This window comes from Rutilus rutilus (assembly GCF_951802725.1).
Source record: "Rutilus rutilus genome assembly, chromosome: 1".
Classification (NCBI taxonomy): domain Eukaryota; kingdom Metazoa; phylum Chordata; class Actinopteri; order Cypriniformes; family Leuciscidae; genus Rutilus; species Rutilus rutilus.
Window position 1 is genome coordinate 53,369,403 of NC_140209.1, and position 17,755 is coordinate 53,387,157.

Consider the following 17,755-nt stretch of genomic DNA (forward strand, 5'->3'; position numbering starts at 1 on the left):
TAAATCCTTTCTTTAAAGTGAATTTCGTTTTGTATAAATTGTATCTTAATTTTAATAAATTTTATTCATCAACAAATTGCTTGTTGATATAATCATGGAGGCGTCCGCGCGGTCACTTACTTATTGCACGTTAACTGGAGCGCATCTCATCCTAACTTAACGAAACTCAGCCTATGCCTCACACAGACAAGAGAAATACATCAAATACACAAAGCTTAAATAGTCTTTAAACGAAATCATTTAAAACGAAAGAAAAAAGCTAGGCTACTCTCTGATTATGTAATCCATTATGTGCATTTCTCTCTCTAGGCGCGTTCACTACGGAGATGGCGATCGTCAACTTCATCTCTGCAGCCGAGTCGACACTGTCAGAAGTTTATTAATAAAAATCAATGCACGCGTCACCGGATTTACAAATGCACTTCTTGCTTGTTGCACGCACACATATTATGTCGAAATAACGAGATATTATGTTGAAATAACATTATTCTTAATAAAACATCTTTTAGAATATTTGATTGAATGCTGAATGTTGCGCTTGTTCAATTTAATAAAATTAAAAATTTAATTGTGATCATTAAAATAATTGAATATTAAATATTTAGTGGCCAAGTTTTGCTCATTTATATATGTATTATATAGCAATAGTTTATTCTAAGTTTACTCAAGTGGAAGAATGTGACTAATAAACGTAGGCCTACTAGCACTATGCATTATATTTTGAAAAAGAAGTAATTATCTTAATATCAAAACCTTAAATTTCCTCTGGACTCAATGATAAATACATGACTGACCGTTGGAACGAACCATAAAAACTAGAAAATCGCATTCATGACGATTTATGGTGATTTTATTTCCGTTAGACCTTTGCCTACATTGACGCTGATGCATTAAAGAGGAGGGGCTCCCCTGTTCCAAGATGGCGGCTCTATTGACGCATTCGTTCCAATGAACTGCCGTATACAAGGCGACATCTAGTGTTTATATCTATGTCTGTCCACTGGTAACCTGGGTTACACTATGCTAAAGCCATTAGCCTCGTAGGCTAGCGCAAGCATTGGTGTGGCTTGCTGAAGCTGGATGCAGTGTGTTGTGTTGAAACGATTTAACCTTTTCACATCTCCACTCTAACAATCTGTGAACATTCCCATCTTATGTTTTACTCCTCTTCACCTCCCTATTTAAAGGAATATTGACTCAGAAGTATTTAATTTGTGACGAATCTACAATTAACTAGAGTTAGATCTAGCCTAATCGTAATCACCAATACTCTAAGCATTACATTGGCAATAGCTCTCCAATTGTGTAATAGGAAATCTTGACGTTCAAAGTTTAAGTAAACCAGTTACCAATTAGATCAGCCATTCTATTTTCCTTTACTTTTGTATTAGCCTATTTTATTTTTCTAATTTATTTTTATTCCTTTATTTTACTTTATTTATTTACTCTGTTTTATTGTTTATTTCCCATTTTCATTTGTTTCCGTCATGGGCGGTTCCTTTGCATGTTAATTACTATTAACGCTTGGATTACACTGTCAGTCTCATTTCTTTTAAATAAATAATGAGGAATTTAAATAAAGAGACGACAATAGTTAAAATTGTGTTATTTACTTTTAATTTTACGTTAATTTAATTTGTATTTAATTTTTTTTATTAATTTTTTTTTCCACAATTTCCCATTGCCAGTATTGTTTTCCCTTGCGCTGCATTCCAGAGCAGTAATGTATGTATATATTTATTGACATAAATGTATAGATAAAACACTCTGCGAGTTTAATGATAAAGTGGAAACAACTCCCTTTTGACATTGTTTTATTTAGGTGCGCACCAAATAAAAGCAGCCTTCAATCGCAGCAAGGCTTAGTGGATTAGCATATAACCATAGCATAACTATTGGTCAACTAGATCCACATGCTAATTGAGTCAGTATCCCTTCCCTCACTTGTATTTAACTCCTTCCTTGTCTTTTCTGCTCTTTTCTCTTCTACCCATGATATTTATGGAACCGAACCTGTGAGAATCAATCAGTAATTACAGGAAGTTTTCAAAGAAACTGTTCGTTAACATTCTGAAGTTTTTAACAGTCGTGTGAATTCACCCACCTTGCACTGCACGCTACCCTCTCAAATTCTGGCATCCTACACAGTCTAAGCCAAATTAATTGATAGGAGGAAGGAACAATAAACGACTACCGCTCACTTAACGCATTCCAAAAAAAAAAAGAGCACGTAACAGGTGTATGGTGCCGATCCTATAAGAAGGAGCACGATTATTGTCGTTAACACTTTCTTTCTATCAGGAGGAAGTTATAACAACAATAATACACGGAATTAAGAGAATCCAGGTACCTTTCAATTTGATTTTCATTTAAATTTCTCTATTGAATTATTTACGAAAAAAAAAAAAATGTCATCCCTTCCTTGAGAATATTACAATTATTTTATTTTTAGTTATTTGTTTCACAGCTCTGATTGCTATCTGCTATCTTTGAGTATCACCTTGCTTTGTCTGGTCTTTGCTCACTCTCCCTCTTCTTAGCTGTATCCTCCAAGCTGTATGCACTATTTTCTCCCACAGAGACTACGAGTAGCAGTACACGTCAACGGAGGCCCACAGTTCCAGCAAACCACACTTAAATACCCATCACATACTTAGCTCACACACACTTTCACAGATCTGTGCCAGTCTCTTTTCCAGGTTTCCCTACCGTGTGCCAACATGTCTCGCACTGATAATCCCACCACCCACTGGGAAGACTTAGAGAGCTGGTTAAGTGTCATGACATGCAGCCTCTTGCCCAAAGCTGCCGACAACCTACGACAGCACACGCAAGAACAACTGGATGCCAACATCTCTGACATCATGACACAGGATCCAACCCGCAGCTACAACCACAAAGAGATAGCAAAGATCACTGGCTCACACGCTGATAGCCTCACTCAAACTGAGCGATGAGCAAGAAGCTCACCTCCAGGAGGAGCTGACTCGCGCAAAACAATGCATCAACCAGTTAGAACAGGAAGCAGAGGACCAACAGGAAGGGTCCGATGAGGTGGAGCCAGGCGCCAAAGAGGAGATCGAAAGGCTTCAAGAAACAGTGACAACCACCAGCCGAGAATTAGAACAAGCTAAGGCTGCCCAAGATGATCTGGCCAACAAGTTACAGTATGCAGAGCAGCTACTGGAAAAAGCCAATGCTGACTTCAGAGACAAGAACAGCCGAATAAAGGCCCTTGAAAACCATCTTGAAAGGTCACGAAATCAGATCAGCGGCTTGACTCAACAGATCGACTATGTAAAAGAAGAATCCAACTCAATCAGAGAGGAACTCAAGCATGCTTATGAGCTGCACCCAGAGCCAACCAGGACAAGGCGTCCTCTGGTCTCACCCCTGCCCAGCAGAGCTGCGTCCCCTATCCTGGGATTGCCACATCAAAGAAAAAGTGAAGAATCACCACCAAAGCCCTATCCAGCTGTCATGGAGGAGCGCTACCCTGCTGACAAGAGAAGGGGGCCTCTCCGAACCGACTATGAAGCTGCACATGGCCTGGAACTCAAAGACCTTGACAAACTGGCCAGGAACATCAACAAATTCACCCCAAATGTGTCAGGAAGTCAAGATGTCCAGGCTTACCTGCAAGATATCGACTTCCACTTGGAAATGAGATCCAATGTGACAGACAGAGACAGACTCTATTTACTTCGAACAACATCCAGTCCTGAGGTGCGAAGTTTCTTGGATAGACAGCCTACACACACCAAGTAAGACTTCCACCTCCTCCGAGAAGCTCTAATTAAAGAATTTGCAGACCCAGAGGCAGACCAAGGACTGGGGGCCGCCCTAGAAACCAAACAAGGCCGGCATGAGACACCCCAAGCCTTTTACAACAGTACTTTGGTGCACGCAATGAACCCGACATGGAGGAGGACTTGAACTTCAAAACCCTCTTCCTGAGAAACCAAACAATCACCAAACCAAACAATCACTGGCACAAGCAACGAGACCCGCCACACACGTCTGGACACCACTGGGAGAAATCATGGGACCAGTCATGGCCGCACAAAAACTGCTGGGATAATTCATGGAACCAGACACGGTCGTATGGAACCTCAAGAGGAAAAGGTTCATGGGAGGCCAACTGGACGTCTAAAGGAAAGCAACACACGCCCCCAGGAACAACTAGCCCAAGGGGTCGACGACGAAATCCACCCAGGCATCAATCAGACCAACCCCACACTGAGCCCACACAAGAACAACAGACTGCACCAGGTATCAGTTCACAAGAAATGATGCAGATGTTCATGAAAGAATTCTTCAAACGCAATGAAGAGGACAGGAAATAGGAAAAGAAAGACAAGTCAGATTCAGCATGACTAGAGGCGAAGCAAGGGAACAGCGACCACCTGGTACACACCAACCAGAGCAATAACCATCTCTCTCACACTCACCACCCTCAAAACACGACAAGTAAAGCTGCCATAACACCATTGTCAAGGAAACAAGAGACTGAACCTGAATGCCTAGCAACAGATTCAGAACCTGATCCGACACATGTCAACTCATACCATGGAAACCTCCAACAACCAGAGGAGGATGGAACCACTCAAGTACCAGAAAGCGCCATCTTGGTTGTCTGTCACCCCTGCGAGCAACAGCAAACAAACCACAACACTCTACCTGTCTCAACCCAAACTCCAGTTCCTCAACTTCTGGGCGACCTCATTGAGAAAGGTGTGGCAAGGAAGTTCTATCTCTCCATCACGTTAGAACACCATGTCGAACTAGAGGCCCTAGTAGACACGGGAGCCGACATCACCCTAATGTCCACTCAGCTCTTAGAAGAAATTCAAGAAAGAAACAAAAGAATCAGTGGAACCCTCAGACTTCAAAAGTGTGCACTCAACGTTCAAGCCTATTCCCACACGGGACTGCGGTTGGAGCAGGTGGCCCCAATCCACCTGACTGTCGGATCAGTAAGCCTTATACATCCTGTGTACATCTCGCCGTTGGACACATACCCCCTTCTCATTGGCAAAGACCTGCTGAATCGCTTTGAGCCCTTAATAGACTTTAAGCACCTAAAGATATGGGCCCAAGTTCGGGAGCCCCTTCCCTTTCACTCACAATGCTCCACAGAAGCGCAGTGTCAAGTCACAGAAACTGGTTCCAGCTCATTGAGCGAAAACTCAAGCCCAAGACCAAGGCAAGTCTCAAACTTGGTGCCACATGGCAAGAGTCAAACTTCTCTTCTGTGCGCATTCAAAACCACAGAACCAGACTCAAATGGCTTTCGACTGATGACAGCTATAAACATTCAAGGCATGACAGTACCTAACGCTGTGCTAGCCCTATGGGCAGAAAACTCAGCTATCAGCCTGAAGCTCTTCAGAGCCTTATAGAAAGACAAGCCTGAACTGCCACATGCCACCAAGCATAACCGCTTCCCTCTGAATCCATGCTCCTTAACCATGATTACCTCTAAGACTATCTGTGCCCTAGACATGTGCTGGAACGACAGACACCTGAGTCACTACTTCCTCGTTGTCCCCGACCTGCCACACGATATCTACATCGGAGCAGACATTATGGTCAGAATCAATGCCTACGTGGACACTTTGAACAAAGTTATATGGGCGCCCTTGTCTCACCAAATATGCAAACCATACCAGAAGTATGTGCCACGACCAATGAACAGGAGGTCACGATACCTGCCTACACCAAGAGTGTCAGCATCCGCCTCAACATGCGACCTGGCCAAAACCTCAACCACAATCTGGGCTTCTTCGAGCCTTCCCAGAACTGCTTAAAACTAGGACTAAAGCTGCGTTCACACTACACGCGACCAAGCGACGCGATAACATTCATTTTCAATGGTGAGTGGGCGACTTCCGGTGACACGCGCGGTCGCGACCGTTGGCGACTGGATGGGGCATGTCTGGCGACGCGACAAAGTTGAGAAATGTTTAACTTTATGCAAATGAAGAGCGACTTTCGCGAGCGACAACCAATAGGAGTGGAGCGCACGTGATCCTTCTCCACAGCCCCTGGGGGTCCTGTTTAAAAAGAAACCAATCAAAATAACAATAACTTTTAGGTCATTCTTCAAATAAAAATACATTTGTTCCAGAATATATATTAAAGTTTGTAGCCTTTCCTTTTATAGTGTGATTACCATAGTGCAGTAACTTATTATTCATATGTTATGCTGTTATGTATTTTGGAAAGATATGTTTATTGAGCATATCTTATAGTATAGCCAGGATATAATTTAGTATTGATAAGAGATGATGGAAACACATGGAAACATTGCTCTTTTATTATAATATGGGTGGCTCTTAAAAGAGCCTTTGGTTTAGTTCTGAAAAGAACCTTTCATGCCTGTCACACCTGTGGCTGCCAGGGAACTGCACCCTCAGCACAGAAGTAATTGACAAGGGTCTCCCTCACACGCATGGCATCACGGGAAGCGTTGTTGCTCCCTGCTCTGCTGATGTTCTGCAGTGCAGAGGCTTCTCCTTCCACAGCCAGGGTTGGTGGGTTCCGCACACTCCCTGTTGTCCTCCGCAGAAAGTTGTGTAGAACACAGGTTGCCTTCACACAGGCTTCCACATGGTCTGGGCTGACACCAATTACACGCCGATACATTCGCCACTGTGCTGCGAGTATACCGAACGCATTCTCAACTGTCAGCCTTGCCCGTGAAAGCCTGTAGTTAAACACCCTGTGTCTACTGGGAAGGGTGGTGGTACCTGGGAAGGGTCGCATTAGATTTCTGCGGAGAGGGAAGGCCTCATCTGCCACAAAGACGTGAGGCTGGGGTCCCCAGGTGTTCTGCTCCTGGTAGCAGCGGCCAAGGGTTCCACTTTGAAGACCGTTACCAAAGGGACAATTAGCCAGAGTCCCACCATCACTGGACTTCCCATAACTGCCAACATCTATGATGCGGAAACAGTACCTGGCATCTACAACTGCCAAGAGGACAATAGAGAATGTCCCCTTGTAGTTATAGAATAATGATCCAGAGTTGTTGGGAGCCTGGATCACTATATGTTTCCCATCAATAGAACCAAGACAGTTTGGGAAATTCCAGCGATGGTAGAACTCTGCTGCAATGTCCCTCCAATCTTCTGTGGAAGGAACCGGCATGTAGTCCTCAACCATAGAGTCCCAAATGGCCTTTGAAACCTCTGCCACGATACCAGCTACAGTGCTGTGCCCAACCCGGTAGCTGAAGGCAATACTGCGGTATGAATCCCCTGTTGCAAGGAATCTTTGGAAATATGTATTAAGAATTAAAGTATACATTTATATGAAAAGAAAGCATATTAATCTACAATATTGCAGTTAAAAAATACATTATATATTTTTTTATTTTTATAATAATTTAACCGACACATTAAATAAGATTCAACATGTTAAATATGTTTCAACATGTTAATATATGATTCTTCTTTGGTACACACACAGATATAATATATACACACACTTCATAAGTATAAACAAGTATAAATATAAACACACACACACACACAGGCACATATATATATATATATATATATATATATATGCGCTAGGCCTGGGCGAAAAATCGATTGAATGAATTAATTCGAATTTTTTGTTGCGGGCGATTTAAAAAATAAGTAAATCGAGTTTTTGTGTAATGATCATTTTGGTCGCATATGCTCCTGAAATTTAATCTGTGCGACCTAAAAATATATTTGGGAGCATTTGTGCGAGTGCAAATAATGGTTGTGGTGCGACCTGTTTTAATTTCTCTAAAAAAAAAACGTTTGCAAATTACTTCACTGTGTGTACCTTATGTGCGCTGATATATAAGCACGAGAGAGAGCCCCGGTCGCGCGCGCGCACTCTCACGTCTTCAAACAACACGAGCGCTGTCTTGCTCTCTCTCCCTCGCGCATATTAATCAAAATCAATTGACACGATAGAAAAAGGGCGGAAGACCGAAGTTTCACGTGAAGCGTTCGGAGATTTTTTCCCTCCTGAATTACAGCGGAGTGTGAATTGTACTAAAAAATAAACTGCCGGGATAATCACACAACTTGGCGGTTGGCAACCGTCATGTCCGATTCGCGAACTAATGACTCATTTGAACCGATTCACTTGAATGAATGGTTAAAACAACTGATCTGTCTAACACTGAACTCACGAGAAGTCTGAATCGGTGTATAACAAATCGGTAACACTTTACAATAATGTTCCATTTATTAAATTCTAGTTAACTACATTAGTTAACATGTACTATTAATAAACTGTACATTGTTAATTTGTTAACCATTGTTAATGTTAATTTCAACATTTAGGCTAGGCTACTAATAGCCTACATTAGGCTATTGAAGTGTTTTTTTTATGTTAACAAATAAAATAAAAGAAAAAAAACACTTCAATAGCCTAATGTAGGCTATTAGTAGCCTAGCCTAAAAGTTGAAATTAACATTAACAATGGTTAACAAATTAACAATGTACAGTTTATTAATAGTACATGTGTTTATTGCTTTCCTTAATAAGTAGGGGGGGAAATCGGAAAAAAATCGTAAATCGAATTAAAAAAAATAAAATCGGAGATTTTATTTTTAGGCCATATCGCCCAGCCCTAATATGCGCCTGTGTGTGTGTGTGTGTGTGTAGGCCTATCCCAGATAGCAAGGTGACATTGATTAAATGTTGAAACATAGGCTTATGTGTGTATTTAACACGTTAACACGATTAAATTAAACGTGATAGTCTTTGTCTATATAAAAGCATCTAAATCGATTAAATATTTTAATCAACCAGGTTCAGTTACGCATTTAAAGGGTTACTTCAGGATTTAGCATTAAGCTTTGTATTAGTAGAAAACCTGTAGTGTTTTCGAATTACCATGCTTTCCACCCTCATATCCCCCTGAGACAAGAGATTTATGTATTTTTTGTCTAGAAAAAATCCTCCGATGACGCAAAAATCGCCATTTTGCGTCATCGGAGGATTTTCTGGACAGAGGCTAAAGACTACAGGCAGTAGAAGGCGTTGTTCCGCATGTTTTCAGCCCGCCCATACAGGGTGGGATCTCACTCACAGAATGTACACACAGTCAGTCTTTCTTTGGAAGCTAAGCTAGCAGGCTCTTGTTCTGTGGAGAAAGCTGAATAGTAGAAGAAAGCTGAGTAAGTAACCATCCTCCTTTTCCCGGACTTGTCCGGCGAGCGAGATCGTTCAAAATGTCCGGGATTCAGCTTTTGCTTTCTGCGGTCGCCATTCATTGTTTACATGCACACCTTTCAATCTAACTGAATTCATTCCGATTGGTGAATTTGAATGTAGTGTTTACATGAACGTTAAACAAGTGATCGTTTGATGTGCGTTTTACCATTGCTAAGAAAAATTCCCGCTCCTCCGTGAGAGATGCGAGACCCGGCACGTCTCAGTAATCACGCCACCGGCCTCGCGCTGTTCTCCCGCGGCCGTCAGCCTCGTCCTGCTCGCCACAGTAAACATGATGAATGGCGACTGTAGAACGCAAAAGCATAATCCCGGACATTTTGGACGATCTCTAAATCCCTCGCAAACTCATCACGTAGGCTAGCTTTGTTGTTTACAACTGCGCACTCTTACCGATAGGCGTGGCCTCCTAAGGCAGCGAAGCAAGTGCATTCTGGGAGTTGTTGTCTTTCATCCACATAAGCCAACAATACATTTTCTGGCTTTTCTTAGTCTAGAAAGCTCCAAATTCAAAAATTTCTTCACATTTCTTCTACTTAAATGACCTATTTTAAATACACATTCATCTTCCCAGAGGTGAAGTATCCCTTTAAATAGGCTTACTTACCGTAAACAAATTGCCAGCCGTTCACTGGGGGAAATGGCTCGTCGGAAACGTGTATTGTCCTTGCAAATCAAGGGACCCACCCTCCGCAGTAGCACATCAAACTGGGTCCTGTCCAGCCTGAAGTACTGCTGGAACTGGACTTCATCCAGCCGCAGCTCATGCACCAGCCGGTGGTACTCGCCGTGCCGACTCCGAGCCCGAATGGTCTCGTGAACCCAGATAGACCGGCGTTTGCGCTTATGCCGTAGATAAACGGCCGCAATGAGAAAAATCGACTTTTGTGTCTCGTTCATCTTCATCCTTCACTTCAGACGTTTTTATGTACGGAGTATATTTATATTTATTATTTTCCCTCCAGAAAGTTTGTTTTTTAGCGGCAAGAAAGCTGATTCGCTGTCTTTTGGATGTCATTCATAAACATTACTAGGCAACCAGTAGTGGGAACGCCCACTAGCGACCTCATCGCCAGCGACAGGCGACTTGCAGCGACAAAGTCGCTTGTAGTGTGAACGGGGCTTAACTCTAGAAGCCACACCTCTCATGGAAGTGTCATCTCGTGCTGTGTATGTACTGTTCAACAACTGTACTGCCAACGACATCAAGATCCCCAGAGCAAGTCACCTGGGATGGCTCATCAGCCAAACATTCCATGACTTTGAGCTCTCTGTACCTGTCATAGGCCCCATACCAGCCCAATTACTGCCAGAAGAAAGCATTGACCACAGAGTTTTCACAGCACCCCTCAAAACCATTGCAATCACCTCCATCCTGCCTTTGTCTCAAGAAAACGTCTGCAGATCAGAACTTACGGATGACGCACACCTCGCTGTGTACACTATCTCAACACGACCTGTGACAGAACCAAACGAACCGGTAATCACCACAGTCAAGGGCCTCTCCGACGACCCTACAGTGGAAGAGCCATATGCAGGGTTCAATGCTCAGCTCCAACAAATTCTGAACGAGGCAGACGCCCTCCACAATGACACTGACCGGCAGGGACTTCACAAAGTCCTGTATAAGTACAAAGACTCCTTTGCAAAAGACTCTTTGGACTGTGGACTCACCAACATCCACACAGTACGCATACCAACGTACCCAAGTGCGCCACCAACTTTTGTACGGCAGAACAAAATTCCCATTGAATCATATGAGCCCGTGCAGGGAATCATCGACTCAATGTTGAAAAACGGAGTCATCCGTCCTTGCAACAGCACCTATTCAGCCCCCATGTGGCCAGTCCTGAAACCCAACGGCAAATGGAGGCCCACCATAGACTATCGTAAGTTGAACCAACAGGTGCCCTTATCGCGATGGCCCATGACACAGCTGGACCAAAAAATTCCAAAAATCAAAGGTGCAACAATTCTTTCAACTCTGGACGTCGCTTCAGGATTCTGGACAATTCCTGTGCACCCAGAGGACCAACACAAACTGGCATTCACCTTTGGGAACCGACAATACACCTTCACCCGGTGCCCCTTCGGGTATGCCAATTCACCAGCAGAATTCAATATCTTCCTCAACAAAGCATGCCCTGATGCACGAACCAGAGGCAACCTTATCTACGTGGACGATGTACTCATGAAGAGTACCAATGTCGCTGATCATCTGAAGGAGATAGATCATGTTCTGAATCAACTAACAAATGCAGGTGCGAAGATTGCTCTCCACAAAGGGCAGTGGTGTAAAACCAAAGTAAACTATGTGGGCTTGTACATCGGACCTCAAGGTATCGAGCCACAGTCGAGCTGCACCCAAGCAATTCAGAACATCAAAACGCCCACTAATGTGTCAGAACTTCGCAGCTTCTTAGGCGTATGCAATTACTCACGACGGGGATATAAAAAAATGATTGCATCACAATAAGTGTATTGTGATTGTCCAAAACATTTTTGTAACTAAACTGAATTTTATTAGGCTTAGTGACAACATGTTACAATGTTTAGGCTACATGGTACAATTTCTGGCTTTCAATTCAATTCAATTATTGTGATTTGATTTAATATTGACTCATTTAAATAAATATTAGGTAGGCTACACAAGATATGCATTCATTTTTCTTAAGAAAAAAAACAACTCACCTAATGCTGTAAACATACAGAGAGATATATAATGCGTTTTTTTTTGTTATAATAACAACTTTATTTAATGATATAAGTAAAATATAATAAATATGTAATATAGTACACATATTTAGCAAAATACTCTCTATAGCTCTTTTTTTCTAGCCAACTAGCGTGCTATAGCCTATATTATGGTTATCAAATGGCTTTCCTGAGGTAAATGTTATGTGACTACATAATTGTTCTCCAGCTGTTTTATTGACCCATTTGTTTGATTGATTGGTCGATATTATGTATGAGGAATATACATTTCGGTATGTTGTACTGTATCTTTCAACATTGTTCATTCGTGTTTATTTACTAGCTAGAGATGATCGGTTCACGTGCCGCTAGGGATCTGTCGTGTCCACTGATCTATATAATGTCATTCTATATAGATCAGTGGTCGCGTCACATTTACAAGCGCCAAAACGGTATTTATTGTTTGAATTTCGTAATAAAAGTGACAGAATCTGAGAGCTGAGATTTTTGTATATCATAAGTAACCTGCTCTGTCTAGTCTGTCGGTCTCCGTGTCCTCTTTGCTTCGCGATTTTTCTGTGCGTGAGAAAATGGATGTGTGGCGTGAGAGCGTGTGAAAAGTGTCAATTGTGTGAGTCTCACGGTGAATGCGTGAGAGTTGGCAGCTCTGAAGCTAACTGCGAACTGGTTCACTTCCTGCACAAGACCCGCCCTCCTTTCTAGCAATTGGCTAAGACAACCTAATATCATGCTCCCATTGGCTGTGACAGCTGTGCGCGCTGACTCTTGAATCAAGGTGGTAGGTTGAAGGGGACCGGTGTATTATTCAAGTCAGATTAGGGCCTGTTCACATATCGCCTATTTTGCGCGCTCAAGTTCGTCATTTCAAATGTAGCCGCGCAGTATGCACGCTCATAATGGAAGCGACGCGGTCGCAGTGGGACGCGCTCGTTTTTTCCAAGCGCGTCCGCGCCGAAAGTGCCTTCGACTGTAATTTGCAGCCTGATAAATACATTTTTCCTGCGCCGGAGGTCGGACCTGCCCTCAAGCCGGAAATCCGGCCCCCGGCCGGAATACTTTAAGCCCTGCATCCAACAACAAACCTGTCAAGCATCAAGATCTCTTCCAAGCATGCGACAACATAGTCACGAAACACGTCATGCTCATCTATTGGAAAAAGGTCCGCGGTCACTCACGGCAACCAGGGCAAGACAAAGACTACAACGACCAAACTGATGCCCTTGCCAAAGCTGGCGCGCTAAATGGCGATCCCTGGACAATGCTAAATGTGAAAATGCCCTCCCTCCTTTAGTGGACTTAGATATCCTAGGAATGACCAGAAGCCTCGAATTTAGTGATCTTAAGGAGTGCGATGGATTGTAGGGCGATAGAAGTTCCGTTAAATACCCAGGAGCTAAACCATTTAGGGATTTATAGGTCATTAGTATTACTTTGTAATTGATACGGAACTTAATAGGTAACCAGTGTAGAGACGATAGAATTGGTGTTATATGATCATATTTTCTTGACCTAGTAAGAACTCTAGCAGCTGCATTTTGGACTAGCTGTAGCTTGTTTATTGAGGATGCAGGACAACCAGCTAATAAAGCATTACAGTAATCTAGTCTCGAGGTCATGAATGCATGAACTAACTTTTCTGCATCAGAAACAGATAGCATGTTACGTAGCTTAGCAATGTTTCTAAGGTGGAAAAAGGCTGTTCTTGTAACATATGAAATATGATTTTCGAAAGACAAGTTGCAGTCTAATATAACACCCAGGTATTTTACTGTAGTGGATAAAGTAACAGGACATCCTTCTAAATTAAAGTTGTATTGTAAGAGGTTTTGTGGGCAGTTTTTTTGACCAATAAGTAATACCTCCGTTTTATCTGAATTTAATAGCAGAAAATTACACGTCATCCAGTATTTTATATCTTTAACACACTCTGTCAATTTAGATAATTTATTGTTTTCATCTGGTCGTGATGAAATATATAATTGAGTGTCATCAGAATAACAGTGGAAATGAATTCCATGTTTTCTAATATTATTACCAAGTGGCAGCATATATATTGAGAATAGCAGAGGGCCTAACACAGATCCTTGCGGCACTCCATAGTTTACTGACGTTATCTTCGAATTTTCCCCATTTAAACAGACAAAATGGTAGCGGTCTGATAAGTACGATCTAAACCAGTTTAATGCCTGTCCCTGAACACCAGTGTAATTTTGTAGTCTATCTAATAGTATTTTGTGATCTATAGTGTCGAACGCAGCACTAAGATCGAGTAAAACTAGCATTGAGATACAGCCTTGGTCAGAAGCTAGAAGTAAATAATTTGTAATTTTAACGAGCGCAGTTTCTGTGCTATGATGCGGTCTGAATCCTGACAGAAATTTTTCATAGATATCATTTTCTTGCAAGAAAGAGCACAATTGAGCAGACACAACTTTTTCTAGTATTTTAGACATAAATGGAAGATTTGAAATGGGTCTGTAATTTGCTAGATTATTATGATCTAATTGTGGTTTCTTAATAAGAGGTTTTATAACTGCCAACTTGAATATTCTTGGAACATGACCTAAATATAAAGACGAGTTAATAATATTGAGAAGAGGCTCTTCCACTACAGGTAACACTTCTATTAGTAGTTTAGTGGGTATTGGATCTAATAAACATGTTGTTGGTTTAGATGCAATGATAAGGTTATTTAGCTCTTCCTGTCCTATAGTTGTAAAACGCTGTAGTTTTTCTTGAGGGGTGATAATTGAGGCTGAATCATAAGACATCATTAAAGATTGTACATTTACAATTGTGATTCTGATGCTTTCTATTTTCTCAGTGAAGAAATTCATAAAATCATTACTACTACACTGTAACGGAATATTTTGCTCAGGTGACGTCTGTTTATTTGTTAGTCTAGCCACGGTGTTAAATAAAAACCTTGGATTATTTTGGTTATTTTCTATTAGTTTGCGGAGATGCTCAGCCCTGGCTGCTTTTAGGGCCTTTTTATAATGTGACATACTGGGCCCTATTTTAACGATCTGAAACGCAAGTGTCAAAGCGCAAGTAACTTTGTGGGCGGGTCTTGGCGCTGTTGCTATTTTCCCGGCGGGATAAATGACTCTTGCACCTGGCGCAAATCTAAAAGGGGTTGGTCTGAAGTAGCTTCATTATTCATAGGTGTGGTTTGGGCGTAACGTGAAATAAACCAATCAGAGCGACATCTCACATTCCCTTTAAGAGCAGGCGCGCTTGTTCTAAAGCGGATTCCTATTATAACGGCGGATTTGCCAGGCGCACGACAGGAGCGGTTCAAGGCCGAGGAGACCGACGTTCTCGTCAGGGACGTTGGGGATGGAGAAACACACAAAAATTAACTTCGGTTAAACAGGCATATGATAATTTGGGTAAATGTGTAAGCTAGATGTATGCTTTTATAATAAAATGTCTATCTATCTATCTATCTATCTATCTATCTATCTATCGTAATAATGTATGATTTGCAAAAATGATAACTGCTGCGTCTGTGTGTAGATGAGAGAATCAAAGTGTATGCACGTTGTGCACATGCTACATTGATTAAGGCCAAGCATGCGCCCTTAAAATAGCATATGAATAACATGCGCAACGCGCCACTGACTTTAAACTGTTTTTTTTTCGGTCAGTGGCGCAATTGTTTTCTAAACCTGTAAAATAGCATGAGGGAACGTTTGCGCCGGAACACGCCTCTTTGCGCTGAACCGCCCCGGGGAGCGCAAGTGCATTTCTTAGTTAACCGACGTGCATCTGTGGAGGGAAAAGTCCGCTTTGCGCGGGTGCAAAATAGGAATGATACATGCGTCGGTGTACAAAGTCAATTGCGCTGGGTGCACTGTCTTTCCACGCGATTCTAAAGACCTCTAAATTAGTTTGTTTCCATTTACGCTCTAAATTACGAGTTTCTCTCTTGATAACATGCGTAGCACTGTTGTACTATGGTGCTTTAGTTTTCTCTCTAACCTTTTTTAATCTAATTGGTGCAACAATGTTTAATGTACTAGAGAAAATGGTGCTCATAGTGCTAGTCATTTCCTCTAGTTCATCTGTTTGTTTGGGTTCACTGAGCAGCTGAGATAGATCAGGTAAGCTATTTGAGAATCTATCTATAGTTGTTGGAAGGATTGTTCTGCCTGGTCGATAACGTGGCGCAACTTGACAAATTTCAGCAGTACGTAGTATGCAAGTGACCATGTAATGGTCAGTGACTTCATCACTTTGCGGTATAATATCTATATCGGTTGGATTGGTTCCATGTGATATAATTAAATCTAGCGTATGATTAAGACGATGAGTGGGACCTGTGACGTTTTGCTTGACCCCAAAGGAGTTGAATAAATCTGTAAACGCAGCCCCTAACGCATCATTTGTGTTATCTACGTACATGTTAAAATCTCCAACAATTAATGCTTTATCGACATTGACCAATAGATCTGAGAGAAAGTCTGCAAACTCTTTTAGGAAATCAAATTAGGGATTTCTTTCTTACATCTAAGAGAGTAACATTTAGCACAAGTACTTCAAACGAATTAAACCTGTGACCTGTTTTCTGAGTAACATTAAGAATATCTTTATAGATTGTTGCAACACCGCCGCCACGACCAATCAGACGGGGCTCATGCTTATAACAGTATCCAGGAGGAGTAGACTCATTAAAGGGTTACTTCAGGATTTAGCATTAAGCTTTGTATTAGTAAAAAACCTGTAGTATTTTAGAATTACCATGCTTTCCACCCTCATATCCCCCTGAGACAAGAGATTTATGTATTTTTTGTCTGGAAAAAATCCTCCGATGACGCAAAAATCGTCATTTTGCGTCATCAGAGGATTTTCTGGCCAGAGGCTAAAGACTACAGCCAGTAGATGGCGTTGTTCCGCATGTTTTCAGCCCGCCCATACAGGGTGGGATCTCACTCACAGAATGTACACAGTGTCAGCCGTCTTTCTTTGGAAGCTAAGCTAGCAGGCTCTTGTTCTGTGGAGAAAGCTGAATAGTAGGAGAAAGCTGAGTAAGTAACCATCCTCCTTTTCCCGGACTTGTCCGGCGGGCGAGATCGTTCAAAATGTACGGGATTCAGCTTTTGCTTTCTGCGGTCACTATTCCTTGTTTACATGCACACCTTTTGTTTTAATCTAACTGAATTCATTCCGATTGGTGAATTTGAATGTAGTGTTTACATGAACGCTAAACAAGTGATCGGTTGATGTGCGTTTTACCATTGCTAAGAAAAATTCCCGCTCCTCCGTGAGAGATGGGAGACCCGGCGCGTCTCAGTAATCATGCCACCGGCCTCGCGCTGTTCTCCCGCGGCCGTCAGCCTCGTCCTGCTCGCCACAGTAAACATGATGAATGAATGGCGACTCTAGAACGCAAAAGCCGAATCCCGGACATTTTGGGCTATCTCTAAATCCCTCGCAAACTCATCACTAGGCTAGCTTTGTTGTTTTAAACTGCGCACTCTTACCGGTAGGCGTGGCCTCCTAAGACAGCGAAGCAAGTGCATTCTGGGAGTTGTTGTCTTTCATCCACATAAGCCAAAAATACATTTTCTGGCTTTTCTCAGTCTAGAAAGCTCCAAATTCAAAAATTTCTTCACATTTCTTCTACTTAAATGACCTATTTTAAATACACATTCATCTTCCCAGAGGTGAAGTATCCCTTTAAGACCGAAATAATCATTTGGTTTAAGCCAGGTTTCAGTAAGGCAAAGTACATCGAAACTATTATCTGTGACTATTTCATTTACAATAACCGCCTTAGGTGTGAGCGATCTAATGTTAAGAAGACCTAGCT

The 17,755-nt window shown here is 42.0% G+C and overlaps 1 protein-coding gene across 1 annotated transcript in view; it reads right to left on the reverse strand.

Annotated features, from left to right (window-relative positions):
• The window catches only part of LOC311298754 (uncharacterized protein), a gene marked incomplete at its 5' end in the record, with an annotated part of 59,242 nt that overhangs the window by 3,217 nt on the left and 38,270 nt on the right, over positions 1–17,755 (reverse strand). The gene's annotated exons all lie outside the window — the stretch shown is intronic.